Source organism: Vidua chalybeata, chromosome 1 (assembly GCF_026979565.1).
Source record: "Vidua chalybeata isolate OUT-0048 chromosome 1, bVidCha1 merged haplotype, whole genome shotgun sequence".
NCBI classification, from domain to species: Eukaryota; Metazoa; Chordata; class Aves; order Passeriformes; family Viduidae; genus Vidua; species Vidua chalybeata.
Window position 1 is genome coordinate 5,689,102 of NC_071530.1, and position 14,662 is coordinate 5,703,763.

Sequence of the window (14,662 nt, forward strand, 5' to 3'; positions counted from 1 at the left end):
GGAGGAAAATTAAAGACTTTTAAGGAATAAGGAGGAACTGCTGGGTTTAAGAAGTTCCCAGAAAAAGGACTGCCTTGAGCCCACCTTGCCAAGCAAAGTCAGGTCTCCTGTGCTCCAAAGTGACCCCATTCTCAACACTTGCCTCCCCTTCTTCTTGTGTGTTCCAATCCTTCAGCATCCTCCACATCAAAAATCCTCCTTGCTTCACTCAAAAACTCGTTTGTCTCAGTTGTTTGACTTACACCAGTTTTGGGAGCCACCAGTAGCCTCTGTACCCTGCTGCAGTCAAGAGGGGCACGAACCTGACGTGGAACATTCTGTCTTCTCCCGAAGGCTTGTTTTTTGGGAACTCTCTGTTTTCAGAGGTTACTGGCTTGCTCTTATCATGAAAGCTGCCCCTGGCAACACTCGTCCTCCCTTTGTGAGAAAAACATCCCAGGCCTGAAGTTATATAAGTGTCACATGGGTTTAAGGCATTTTTTCCCCTCTCACTCATAAGTGTCAGCCGGAGTTTCTTATCCACAGGCTGGGAGTCCAGGAGCAGTTTGTGTCTCTTTGGCTCCCCTATCTCATCACAGGGCACTTTTCACTTCAGAAATCTCTCTTCCCTTCTCAGGCTGCTCCTCAAGTCAGGAGAAGGACAATCAACTGATGTCTGAAGGGGGGGTCAGCCCAAAAAGTGGCTTGTCAGGAGGTATTTATGAGCTGGAAAGATGCAAGGTTCTGACCCTTTCACCTCACATTTCACTGGGAGGGGTTCGAACTGGTAGTTGGTAGGGGCACCAATGAAAGTCCCTAAAAACTGCTGTAAAAACTACACAGCAAGCAGCAAGAGTCTCTTTGCTTGACAAGTGACTGTGCTCACAAACATGTAGACAAGCCCGAAAAACTCCAGAAAACAGAGACAAAAAGCAAGAGAAAGAGAAGTACTTCCAGGCTGCCCCCATACTCGAGCACTGGGCCAGGCCCCAGCTGGAAAAGCCCAGCACATCTTTGTCCTTTGTTGTGGGAATGCTCCTGCAAAAGCATTGCCAAAATCTCCCGGAAACCACAGCCTCTTGGGTGTGAAGCTGTGGTTGGTCCCACACAAGAAGCACAAGACAATCACAAACAGGAGTTAGGCTCAAATGTCTCACAAATTGGACAAGATACATAAGATGGGAAGAGGTCATCCCATTTTTTCCTGACCAGGAATAATTCCGTTTATAATGGTTGTGAGTAGGATACTTTAAGAGAGAAGCACAGAATTTGGATGAATGCCTCTAGTACCTCTGAAATTTGCCTTGCTGATCTGTAAACTGTTCCCATGACTTAGTCACAAATTCCAGCCATGGTTTAATATAGTTCTCTTTTTCCTCCTGCTACATATGTCTGATTCACTTCACAGAATCATAGAATCATTAAGGTTGAAAAATACCTCCAAGAACAAGCCCAATAAAATAAAATTCAGCTAAATGCATGCAATGTCACAGAAACACAGTTGCTGCCAAGCAAGGAAATACTTTTCAGAGCTGAGGTTTTTGTTCTTGTTCTCCCTTTCTCCTGCATGCTTACACATTATGGTTGGCAGAAAAGTTTAATATCTAAAATCAGAGTCCCACTGTGGACACTGTGATATTAATGATTCAGCCAATGCCCTTAATCCTTATAGAAGAGTATAATGCATTACCTGGTTTTAGTTTAAATAAGTTTTGCCCCTTTTTTTTCTGACCCTTCGATCTTTTTTCAATATCATTACAGCCCACCACTGGGCTCTTTTGATGTGAACTGTCACTGATCAGGACTGATGATACAATCAAAGTGTGACATGATGGGTTTCTTCACACCTCAGTCATCCATGTGTTGATGAGAGCAGTTCCAGATCAATTGCGTTGCTGTGCATAAAATCCTCTACAATAAAATATTTTGATACATAGCTTATTTTGAGGTTTTATTTGGTTGGGTATCTTTTTGTTGGTTGGTTGGGTTTCTTTGCAGGGTACAGGAATATACCTTGTTTAATATAAACTGAAAATGAGAGAATAAATGTAGACCAAAAGCAACTAAGACCCTTGGGGCACCTACAAATAACAGAGCAGCTGAGCTGCAGCTTTTAGAGCTTGGCTTATGCCAAAATGTCTGTCTTTAATGTTTTTCTTTTGGTTTTTCAGTTAAAGTTTCAAGAGATTGAAATTCCCAATTAATTTTACTTCTCCAGAATGTTGAAATGGGTCATTAATAAGTGCATTTTATTAAGCAGGCAATAATAGCATTACAAGAGGAAAAGAAGGGAAAAAAATGAGTGCTGTAACTTAATCAAGTGGCTCAGCCTGCAAAATAGGGCGAGGGCTTCTGGGTTTCTCTGACTCCACGTTTGACCTTGAGACAGCCCTGTCCATCTGTTCATCCATCTTCAGAATGATAACCTGCATTACAGATGTGCTGCAAGCTTCCAGTCCTGCCGAGGGAGACCTCGAGGAGCAGGAGATGAGTGGTACCTCGGTGCCCTTCACAAACCGAGTTTGCAGCACAGCTGGCAGGGAAATCCCGTCACCCGGAGACAGGGGAGCAGCGCCTGTGAAACCACACAAGCACCCGCTGTTCCCTCGTTTCCATTTCTTTTAGTAAACTTTTATCATCACCATTGATTGTTCTGCTGATGCGGGGCAGCAGCCGAGCAGCCCTCGATCAATTACCTGAGCAGGCATCACGCCCCATCACCTGCCTAATTGCATCCCTGAATGAAATGGTGCTCAGCCCTGTAATGCTCTACTTAAAGGTAATACACTTGTTATGGGAAGCTGCTAATGGTGCTGCGCCGCGTCTGGAAACAACACAGCTGTTAAAAACTCATTTGGGAGGAAGACACTGACGGTAGGTATTGAGAGGAGAAGTGATGGAAAGTCTCTGTGTTTGCTGTTCTAATTGTTTAATGCAGGAACACTGGCCGAGGTTGTCATCTCTGTGTTTGCTCTAAAGACAGAGCCCGGAATGCGAGGGCACACACGGGAGGATGGGGCACACGGCCACTGGCAGGGGCTGGCATTGGCCCATCGGGGTCACCACACAGCTTTTCCATCAGCAGCAAATCTGGCTCCACAATTTACACCTCCCTGAGGAGATAATTGCACATTTCAAGGCAGGCCCCGGCTCGGCAGAGCGGTCCTTGATGCTGACTCCTAAATAAAAGTGCATCTCAGAAGGGTTTGACACCGGAGGCTGCAAACACCATTGGGGTGATCTGCTGAGGGGACAGCAAAAATATTGTGTGTATACTACATCAGGGTGATCCAGATTGCCTAAATCATGTGTTGCTACATTGGGGTGATCCAGCCTGCCTAAATCCCTCGTGCCTTCAGCAGGAGGAGATCCCTGAAGGTTGAAGGCAGGAAGCTGAAACTGAACCAGCAGAGCAGGAGGCACCAGGCAGAGATGGGTACCTGAACTCCTGCCTTTCCTGGAGCTTGGGTCTCCCATCAAATATCTTCAGCCACTTTGAGCTTCCTCGTGAAATCAAACGAGAGCTCCTGCTCTCCAAAACACCACCAGTGAGGGAGCCAGCACCCAGCTGTGCAGGATGTGCTGGCACTGCGCATCCTGAGGGGGTTGGCAGATGGGAGGTTGAGTTTCTAAGCAGCGAGGACAGGATCAAACCTGCAGCTCCTCAATTCCCCCCACCCACAGGCTGTGGCTGTGCCAAGATTCGGGCTTTCTCCCTATGCAGCTCTGGAGTTGGAATGGCCAAGATGGACCACTGCCAGGCCAGAGAGATAGAAAATTAGACCACCACCCTGTGGTGCAGGCCACACACAGGAGGACAGAGCTGCTCTTTGGCCTCTCCTCACAGGACCATTCCTGAGTTTGTCAGTCAGTGACTGTTTTCCTCCAAAGGGAAAAAGCCATGCTTAAAGCAGGGATCAGCACCCTCAGAGAAGACTCAGCAGCACCCAAGATCACTTGAGCCAGTGTCACACATCACTTCACAGTTAGGATTGCTTTCCCTGAAGTCTAACTTTGATTTTCTTTGATGACAAAACACCCAATTTATTCCTGCTCTTCCTACATAGGCATTTCCCACCATCCCAGATTAGAAATTCCTGGCACACAGAACAGGACTGTGTCTGCTCATTTCCACATTCTGCTCACCATTTTCTTTAGTCACACCTCTGTAATATTTAATAAGTCCTCACTGGATGTGACAGCAGTGATATGCCAGAAGCACAGACATGGCATTAGTCATATTTCCTCTGGGCTGGAGTAATGCAATCATGGCTGGGTAATTAAAACTTCCCCATACTAAGGTCTGGCTTCATGCTTTTCCTTTTGTACATTCAAAATCTGGTAATTTTTTTCCTGCTAATCAGCCCTGTCTGAAGTGGTGAAGTGGGCAACACATTGTGAACTGCATGGTGAAGGCAGTGCCAAAACACAGCAGAGTTAGGGAAGAACAAGTGAAATAAGAACAAAAAAAAAAAAAAAAAAAAAAAAAAAAAAAACCAAAAAAAAAAAAAAAAAAAAAACAAACAAAAAAACCCCCAAAAATTAAAAAGTACATGAGAACAGTAAGATAGATGAAAAAATGAGTGAGGGACTATCTGCAAGCCACAAACATCTTGGGCTATTTGCAAGTACCTATTCCATGTCACCCCAAAAAGTGAAGTGGCAACACAGCTCTACCTCTAAAGAGAAAAAATTTCCTTTTTATGAAGAAAATAAATTTTCTTTTATTTTCCCTTGGAAATAATTGAGAATACTTGTGTGAATAAGGGTTTGTAGGATCACACCTGAAAACTTTTAAGCCATTTGGGTAGGAACCTCATCTTCTTATGCATACACAGGTGCAGGAAATAAACACAAAATTCCTGTTGAATTACATGTCATAGTCAAGACCATGTTGGATCTGTTCTGTGCTCCATTATAAAGAGTGGATCTACTCAACAGCTACTGGAACTGAAAATCTCATCCTGTTTTTGCAGATACAATGTCAGAATCAGAGGGACCCCATGTTTAGGATGAACTCTTCAAGCAGGCCTGCCTTTTCATGGCTTTAAGGCATGGTCAGGTATGCCTGTACTAGTAAATTAAATAGTGTGAATACAGAATGGCTTGCATTAATTGCTGTGTCTCTTCCTTCCCCCCAGACTGGCTGCTTTTATCCAGATTTCTCAGGAAGAAAAGCCCCCAGCCCTTGTCATCACCCCACCAATGCCCAGGTGTCCCACAGAAGAGTGGCAGATGGCATGGGCCAAGCTTGTGATAGAAACTGCTGCCACTTTGCATTGTACAGCACGCTCCCTGCTGCCTTGCAGTTCCCAAAAGCAGGTTCTCCAGCCCTCTGCCCAGCTCAGGCAGCCCCACTGCCTGGGCACAACCCCCTCCAGGGAGCAGGGCACAGGACTGTTGTGTCACCGTGGGGGATTTAACCTTCACCAGGTGTCCTCTGGCATTTTTTGTCCTGTCTCCACCAAAATGTGGAGGACTTTTGCTGTCAGCTGCCCGCAGGTGGCCTCGGGAGGAACTGAGCAGCTGCTTCTGCTGTGTCCCAGCAGGCTTGTGTTGGCAAGCCCTGCCAGGGTGAAAGCAGATCCTTTTGGGATCTGAGCACACTGAAAACAAATCTCTCCTGTCCCTCAGCTTAAAAGCAATACTACACTTCCTTTTGTAAGCCCACTCCTTCTTTCCAGTTCCCAGGGATCTCTGAAAGGTTGTGAAAGCTGCAATAACAATCTTTAGCAATAGGTTTCTTTTCTACTCCTGCTATGTGTTGGACACTGCTTAATAAAACATTTACCTGAAGGGCACAAAAACACCCCCTCAGATGCACACACACATATCCTGTGGGTAAAAGATCCTTCTAATTGCAGCAGGAAATGTGACATTTCAAACTGGATGGATGAAGGCACAAATCATCCCTGGTGAGGAACGGTCCTGCGGGGATCAGGAGAGGGAGTGGGCAACAGAGCTGCTCCCTTCCAGCTTAGTGCCAGCATGCTGTGGAATATATTTTCTTAATTTAATAAACAGGCCTTCCCTCCCTCACACTACCCACTGCTCAGGAAGCAAATCCAAAGTGGGGAGAGCCTGTGTTGCAGCAAAGGTGGGAAGCTGGTTCTGGCTGTGGGAAAGTTCCTCCACTTGTTTGTGCCATATGCAGATTATCTCCTGATTCCAGGCTGTTAAAGAGGCAGGTGGTTCATTGCCATTGACAGACTTGCAGTTAGCATTTAATTATTTTTTATCTCAAAAGGGAGGAAATCTGTTTCACATTTATTTGAATACAAACATATACCTTAAACACATCACACATAAAGCTGCTTTACTGCCTGTTGTCCACTCCCCCAGGCTGTCACAGTTCCTGCAGGAAAGCCAAAAAATTATGGTAGATTCAGACCTTCACCTCAGTGTCAACCCACATAAATGCAATGGAATACCACTAGTTGAAAGGCACTTCAAATGACACATAGACACATTGACACATGAGCACACAGACAATAAATTATCTGTCTCTAATTTAAAAAAAAAATCTCATCTCCCCTTTCCTCACCAGCAACCACACCCTCTCAGGCACACATCTGCTGCATGGATTATTTTTTCTGTTTTTCTTCTTTATCCTGCCCCCTTTCACAGGACCAGCCTCTGCCACAGGGTGGGAGGTGCTGGGAGCAAGGCTCAGCCCATGGTGCCCAATGCCTGGAGACCCAGCACAGGCTCAGCACTCATTAGGTGGGCACAAGGTCCATGAGAGGTCACCAGGAAGGGCTGATTGCTGCACGCTTAACTCAGACCCCTCAAGGCCTGAACATGCCAAAACTGGGACAGTGTTGCCATGATCAAAGACACCTTCCTGCAGACAAGATGCTTTTTAGAAAGTCTGTCAGGGTGGTGCACCTCCTGACCCTCCTTTGGGCAATGCAGGAAAGGTGAGATTTTGTCAGAGTCCAGCACATCCCTCTGGCTGCCCTGGCTGTCTCGAGACCCTGGCAGGGGCTCAGAGACCTTGGCATGAAGTCAAAAACACCTGTGGCTTCGATTTTAGCCCATGGAAAAAGTTTCCAACTTTGTATGAGGAATTATAAGCCACAAGGGTTTGAGTAGTGTAGCAGTTGAATTAACACAGGGTGAAAAAGTAGAATTTTGGGGCTTTTTTAGAGTGGGGTTCAGGGGACAAGACAGAGGGATTTGGGCGTGTCCTGACCTTATTCTCCTTCTCCTTGTCCTCCATGTCTTGGTGTGATGGTGACACTTTTCTATTGGTTTAAGGTAGAGACACACTGTCCAACATAGATGATAGATATTGGCACGTTATTGTAAATATAGTACATGTAATTTCTAGTATAAATTGTAAACGCCGCCCGAGGCAGCACACGGAATGCCATGTCTGACTTGCTAGACTGAGCTCAGCAGGTCAGAGAAAGAATGTTATAGATAAGGGAAAATAAACAACCTTGAGAAGCCGATCCTACGGATTCCAACTCCTTCTTTGGCTGCTCGGGCTGGGAGAACAAGGACTTTTACAATCTTGGGGTCATCCCGACACGCAGACCCAGAGAAGATTCATCTTGGATTCATAAGTTTCATCCTTCCCTGACAAGACCTTGCCATAGCACATAAAGGAGAGGAGGACTCCCCATGGGGAGGCTCTCCCCATGCAGAAGAAGCATCAGCAGTGTTTTCAATGAGCAAACTGTGCAGGATGAGGCATCAGGGACAGATGGATCTCTAGGCATCATTGGGATGCTCACGTGGAAAACAGGAGACACTGGTAGGCACATTCTTCTCTCTCTCAGGATTTTCTCATAGAGCAGCACAGAGAGAAAGAAAGAGAAAACAATTTCTATTTCTGCTCCTTGTTTTTCCCATGTGGAATGTGTTTGGAGAATTGTTTACCTGGGGTGATTGCTTGGTTGGATTCTGGTGAGGATTGTTTGAGCCTGGTGGCCAATCCAATCCACCTGTGGCTGGACTCGTGATGGAGTCACAAGTTGTGAGTGAGTTAGATATAGTAGTAGTTAGAGAAAGTAGGTTTGTAGTTTTAGTATCTCCTTTAAATAGCATATTAATGTATTATAGCATAGTTATAATAAAGAAATCATTCAGCCTTCTGAGCTGGAGTCTGACATCAGCATTTCTTCCCACTGGATTCACCTGCATTTACAATAAGACACCATTCCAGGCATTGAGGAAAACCTGAGCATTTCCTTCAGTGACAGTTCAGTGTGAAGTGGCTGGTTTGACACCCAGAGCTGGGAAATGTTTCATGGCTGGCACTGGTGGGCACCTTGTCCTGGGGCTTTCCTTGTCCCAGTGGCAGCCGTGGCCATCGGGGTGGAGAGGAGAGTGTCAGGAGGGGAGAGTGTCACACACTGTGCTCCTCCCATCTACCTCCTGTTTGGTGACAGCTGGCACTTTGGTGACTGATACACCAGGACAGGGGACAACCCACGCAGGGACACAGAGGTGAGCACTGGGATATGGTGCCTTCTTGGGCTACCTAAAAACAGAGGCCAGACAAAATTAAGAGAATAAAAAGTGGTTATATTTATTGAAGTGCCTTCAGGTACATTTCAGGCAGATGAAACCCTGTCAAGGGCTACACCCAAAATGGACAACGGGTCCATAAGTCATTTTTTATATTTTTATTTTTTTTAAATAAAGTGGGTTTATATTTTTATAAGTTTGGTCCATTTGCATAATGGGGGTTAATCTTCCAATTACAGCTTCAGGTAATGAAGTAATTTACTCCAAATTTGCTCCCCCCCCAACTTACTTTTGTTTGCTTTTCTTGGGGTCTGAGGCAGTGAGGTGTCCTTGATTCCCAGGCCTAGAGAGGAATTGTTTTGTCTGACCAAAATGGGAGAGCAGCAGTTAAAACTGGATATGGAGATAGAGTTGCACACTAAAGAATTACAGGACTACAAATAAATGAAAATATAAAAGCTAAAATCCTCAGGCATCAGGTATTTACCCACAGGACACTGACCATGGCACAGGCAAACCTGACTCAGTGGGAAAAGGGATGTGAGTGGCAGCATCCTCCTGGGAGCAGGTACCAGGCTTTGGGCTCATGGGAGCTGCAGCAGGGATGTCCCTTGGCAGGGTGTCACCACTACCAGGTGCTTCCCAGCCCCTCTCCATCTTTGCATCACTGCCATCTTGCTTTTCTTGATACTTGTCATTTCAGTATTACAGTACAGCTGTACTTGAGGTAAAAATTTGTTGTCTTGGCGGAAAGAAAAAAAAAAAAGTAATTTACTGTGAAGCACTGGCTGAAAATCATTTTCTGAACCACTGCACAATTTTAATCAGACGACCATACTGTATCCAATCAAGGGAGGATTTGTGAGGGGGGCAGAGGGGTGTTTCACTGTGGCCTTCCCCAGAGGACAGTAAATCCAAGCTCTGCTCAGGAAATCCAGACGTCTCAGGCTTCACAGCCTGCCCAAACTTAATTTGCACTAGAATTACATGGCCATTACTAATGTATACAGTGATTCAAATTGATTACCTTGCTATTAGTAAGAGCAACATGCTGGTGATGGCAGCTTCCGACAGAGGAGGAGGACAAAGGGGCAAGAGCAAAGTGAAATTGTGCTTTGAAAGAGTAGGTGGGGATGAGGGGGTGAGGAGGACCATGGGGGTGAGGAAGGTCATGCTCCAGGGAGAGTTCAGCATGAAAAAGAGCATGCAAATGCCTGGACTTCACATCTTCTGTGCTTGTCACATGTTGCATTAAAAAAATATCAACTGACTTAATCTTCAAGTCCCTGAAATCTCAGCACAGGTGCGTCTCTAACTCAGGACTCCTAAGGCCATGGGAAATCCCAGATCTCCCAGGCTTCTCCTGTTCATGTGTGCAGCACTGGGGGTGCTGCTGTGAGGGAGACCCCAAACATGCTCCTGCACAGCCTCACCCACCTCTCCCATCACTTACAGCCTCTGTGAGGCACAGCCTCACACCTTGCAGCACCCACAAGATCTGCATCATCCCTTGCTGGCCCAGTGGTATCCAGACATTCTGAGCAGTTTAGGGACAGTAGATGCACTTTAGCAGGAGAGTTCCCATGCCTCTTTTTCCTACATCCCCACTAAGGACATATCCCCCTGAAACTGGGAATGTGGAGTTTAAATCCCCAGTGCAAATCAGGCACAAGGATGGTTGAATATTGGTCTCCAGAATTTCCAATGTGTGTGTCTGCTTTTCATATGACTTTGGAGAAGAACATGGCCTGCCCTGAACACCAAACACCTGGCAAGGGCTCAGGGCAAGCCCAGAAGAAATGAAAATGTTGCTCTGGTCCCAGTGGGACTTACCCTGATGGCAGCAACAGCAACTTCTTTCCTGAAATCTCCCCCACACCACAGCACAGATCTCACATAACAAAAACACAACCCTGGAGCCAAAACTCCTCTCCCACACAGCCACACACCGATCCCAACTCCACACAAACACACATTTTACATTCCCGCCCACAGGAATCTCTCCACACTTTAAAACACCTGAAGACTGGAGCAGAGACAAGAGAGGATGGGGAAATTTCCAAGGAGATTTTTGCTGCTCCTGCACAGCTTCTTCCTGTGCAGTTTTTTCCTTTTAAACTTGCTTGGCATTCCAGGATGCCTGTGACACAGGACAAGGAAAGAGTAAGGCGTTGTGTCCCAGGATCACACACACCAAGCAATCTCTGCATTTGCTTCTTAACCCTGGCAGAATTTGCAGGGCTCCAAAGATCCCTACAGGCAGTGGGGGGCAGTGGGGAAAGGCAGCCCTGTCACCAGCATGGCTCTCACCAGTGAGGTCCTGAACTCTCAGTGAGCACTACCGGATTCTATGATTAGATTTCCCTCAGCTGGAAAGTCAGTGTGATGTATTAATAATACAAAAATACTAGGGTAGCAGTAGGAGTAGCAATACATTTGTCTTCAAGGTGCAGATAAATCTTTATCTGGAGCTCCAGCGCATCAGAGCTTGAGGTGAGCTGATGCCTGATGTGAGGGTGATGCTCTCTAGTCCTGCAGTTCCCGCTGAAGCAGCTCAGGTTCAGTCCAAGGGACTGCTGAGGGGCACAGTTTGGCATCCTCCCCTCTAGCAAGGCCATCAGTTAGGTCAGCTCTCTCACCTACTTTCAAATCTTCCAGTTTTAGCTTACCTCGCACCTTACAACACTCTGTAACCAAATCCAAGCTTAAGCCCAGTTTTACAGCCAGGCTGCCTAATCCTTTGTGTCCCACTGTGGCTCCCCAGGAGGTGGGCATGGCCACCTCGCTTTTGGAGGCACTGCAATAAAAAAGAGTCATGTAGACAAGAATATTATTTTTTCTAATATCGGGAAGAAAAAGGAGTCTGGCAGGGAGACAGGAGGGTCTTTCCCCATGTGGATGTATCCAAGGAAAGATGGGACAGGACTTAGGGCTGTGAGCATGTGCTCCCATTCTATCCTGGCTCCAGCCTGCTCGATGCCGAGCCCTGCCCCATCACAGAGCCTCTAGGGAAAACTTGCATGGGTTTTTATTTGTTGTCTTGGGAAATATTTATTCATTCATTTATTTATTTATTGACACAACCCAAATTTACTTCTGTGATTTGCTAAATATCTCTGCTCTGTTTCTTAAGCAGAGTAGGAAGCATTTCCTTCCAGACCTGTTTCCTGCCCCTCTTCCCACCCACTACTGATGGGGACACCGGGATGGCAGCCATCGTACTCCTCAAACCAACATTATCAGCCTTGTGTTCAGCTCTTGGGAGTGAGTATTTTGGGAATACTACGTTGCCACAGCTGTTAATTTTTCACACAGCAGGTGGGGAGCCTGCCCTGTTTGAATGGCACCATGGGAAAGACCAGTTAAATTTACAAAACAATCCTAATTTACAACATGGCAAAGTGGAGGGTGCTCAGCACCAAGTTCCATCCCAGAGCATCCACACACACACACACTTCAGTTATTTGAAGCAAATACTCAAAGCTCTGGTTCAGTCTTTTCCTCCACACTACAGCAAAAGCAGAAGAGCCATTAATTGCACAGGCAGATGGTTATTAGGAAGCGTGTGAGATCTGGCTGCACCACCACTGCGTGGGTGGAGCTGATTAGATGGACCTGTATCAAAAAAAAAAAAAAAAAAAAAAAAAAAAAAAAAAAAAAAAATTGAAAGATTTCCTACATTTCCTTTGCTTCTCCCATGTGACTGCAGAAGACAATTCAAAAATAACAGCAAAATTGCTCCTCACCTCCCCACTGAGCCAAGTTACATGTAATTCCTCCCCAGCCTCACTGCTGGGAAAAACACATGGGCACCAGGATGGGTACAGGAGAATTTGGGGTTTCCTTCACTATGGCTTTGTTGGCCCCATGTTGGGCCTCTCTCTGGGGGCTCCCCTGACAGGGGAAACCCTCTTGGAGCAGTTTTGTATCAGAAAAGCAGACGCACAGGGTTTTTTTGGTCTTTAGCTTCTTGTTTTATTGTTATCTTATCAAAACTTCAGCAGGCTGTCTGCACTAGACCTTGCATGTATGAAAACAGCACAAAAATGGCTAACAATCTTATGTTACAAGGCCTTTTAAGCCTAATAAAAAAACTAAGTTGCCCAATTAAGAAGTGACACTTAGATTATTTTCCCTTCTAACCTAAAAACTGACCCCTAAAGACCTGCAATGTGGATTTTTCTATCCAATTACAAGATATCACTTAAACTCATGAAGAAGAAGGAAGAAGAGGGAAGAAAAAGGAACATGAGACAACACCCTATACCCTCTATCTTGTCCCCATCTACAACATACTAAAAATCCTAAAACCTAAATTTCTCACTCAAGTGACATACCATACTACTCTCTATAATCTATTTCACACTTTTGTGGTCTTTAGTTTATTTTGAGGCTTTGAAGGCCTTCTCCATGAATGAGGGTCAAAGTCAGTGCTTCCCTGGGAGTCAGAACCCCTCAGGGCAGACAGAGAAATAGTCCCCTTGGATTTCCACACTTCACCAGGCTGGCAAAGGTTAAACACATAAAGAGACCCAGCTGCTACAGTACCAGAGGTGCCACTGCTCTGCAAGCTGCCTCCAAAAATCCCTCCCTCTTCCTCTGCTGTCCTCTGCTTTACCCACCTGGCTGGCCCTGCCTGGGGAAGCATCTTTAGAGCAGCTTCACCATGGAGACCTCCCACCAAAACCAGACAAAGCAAGGTTGCTGTACTTCCACAAGCCCACTCCACCCACCAGCACAGATGACAAAGGCACCTGGCAGGCAGGAGACTTTCAAATCCTCTGGGGCTGACACGGCTGTGTCTCCAGTGAGCAGCCCCAGGGACTGCACGGCTCTAGCTGCCCAGCTTGGCAGGAATTGTACAAACTGGGAGTTTCCACCAGTCCATGACCCAGATAAAACAAGGCTGTAAAAGCACATCTGCTTGGATGCCTCACTAAACCAGGTGGTGTACTGGAAGCAGCATGGAATCATAAAATTGCTGAGGAAAGAAATCCTCAGATTTCTGGTTATCTTGGTGTACCTTCTGCCCTTCCAATTGTTGCCTGGTATATCCAATATACATCACCTTATCAAGCAAGAAACTGTTTCTCCATAGTTTAGTGCAGCACTCAACACAATTAGCAAAGATCCATCTTTAAAAGCACAGGACAAATTTAAAATTGCTCAGAAATAAACCAACCACACAAAAATTAAAAGGAGAACTTTTAATTCCACCCCCCTCTCCCCATCCAATTGTGTTTATAGATGTAAATCAACAGCACTGCAAGACATCAGTGGAGAGTTAAATCCTCAGTTAAATCCCCACCTAGAATGAAATTCATGAAGAAGCTGGAGACAAAATTGTCTTTGTAGCAGATACACAACTTGGGTGGTCAATGTGAATGCACTTCCAGGCATTACTGTCAAAACCCTTATCTAGGAAAAATCATTCGCTTCATACTGCACTTGATATAATGCTTCAATATAATGCTTGAAGCAGCTCATTTTAAACGGGTATTTCAGCATCACAAAGAGAAATACAGTTATTATGGGCCAGAGACACTCGAGCCGTGTCCCCCATCATTTTTGTGTGCCGGGGCTGACGCTGTGGAAGGAGTCTGCCCTCAAAAGGCCAAACACTAAAGTGCACCGAGCGCAGCCCAAAGTCCACGAGCCCAGCAGCTGCTCCTCTCGGCATTCCCTTCCCATCTGCCTGTCTCCCACCACTTTCACCCTGATTCCAGCCCAGCAGACATCAAGAGCAGCCAGCCAGGAGAATATCAGAAAATCACTGTTATCGGTCTGTGGACAGCCTAGCTGTCAACTTTCCCCTGTGATTTAGTTATTTATCTTCTAAAACAAACATACAAGAACAGTGGAAGTACGGAAGTACAAAGAACAAATTTCTCCATTTCCAGGACTCCTGCTGTTCAGCTGCAGCACAGAGGTTCCCACTGTCACTACAGATGCACATGATTAATTGTGCCACAGGAATGACAGATGGACACGGACACCAGCACAGTTCCACGGATGCTGAATCAATTACTCACAGAGGTGGCTCCAACAAGTGTGTAAAGCCTCACCCCTTTGCAATTACTCATCTTGTATTTCCTACTGTAAAGAAAGCACATTTTTTTTTGCTCCATGCCAGACTCCACAGTTAATTGAGATCAGGAAAGCAGCAGGAGGGGAGCAGGTGAATGTTCTCTTTGGCACGGAGCAG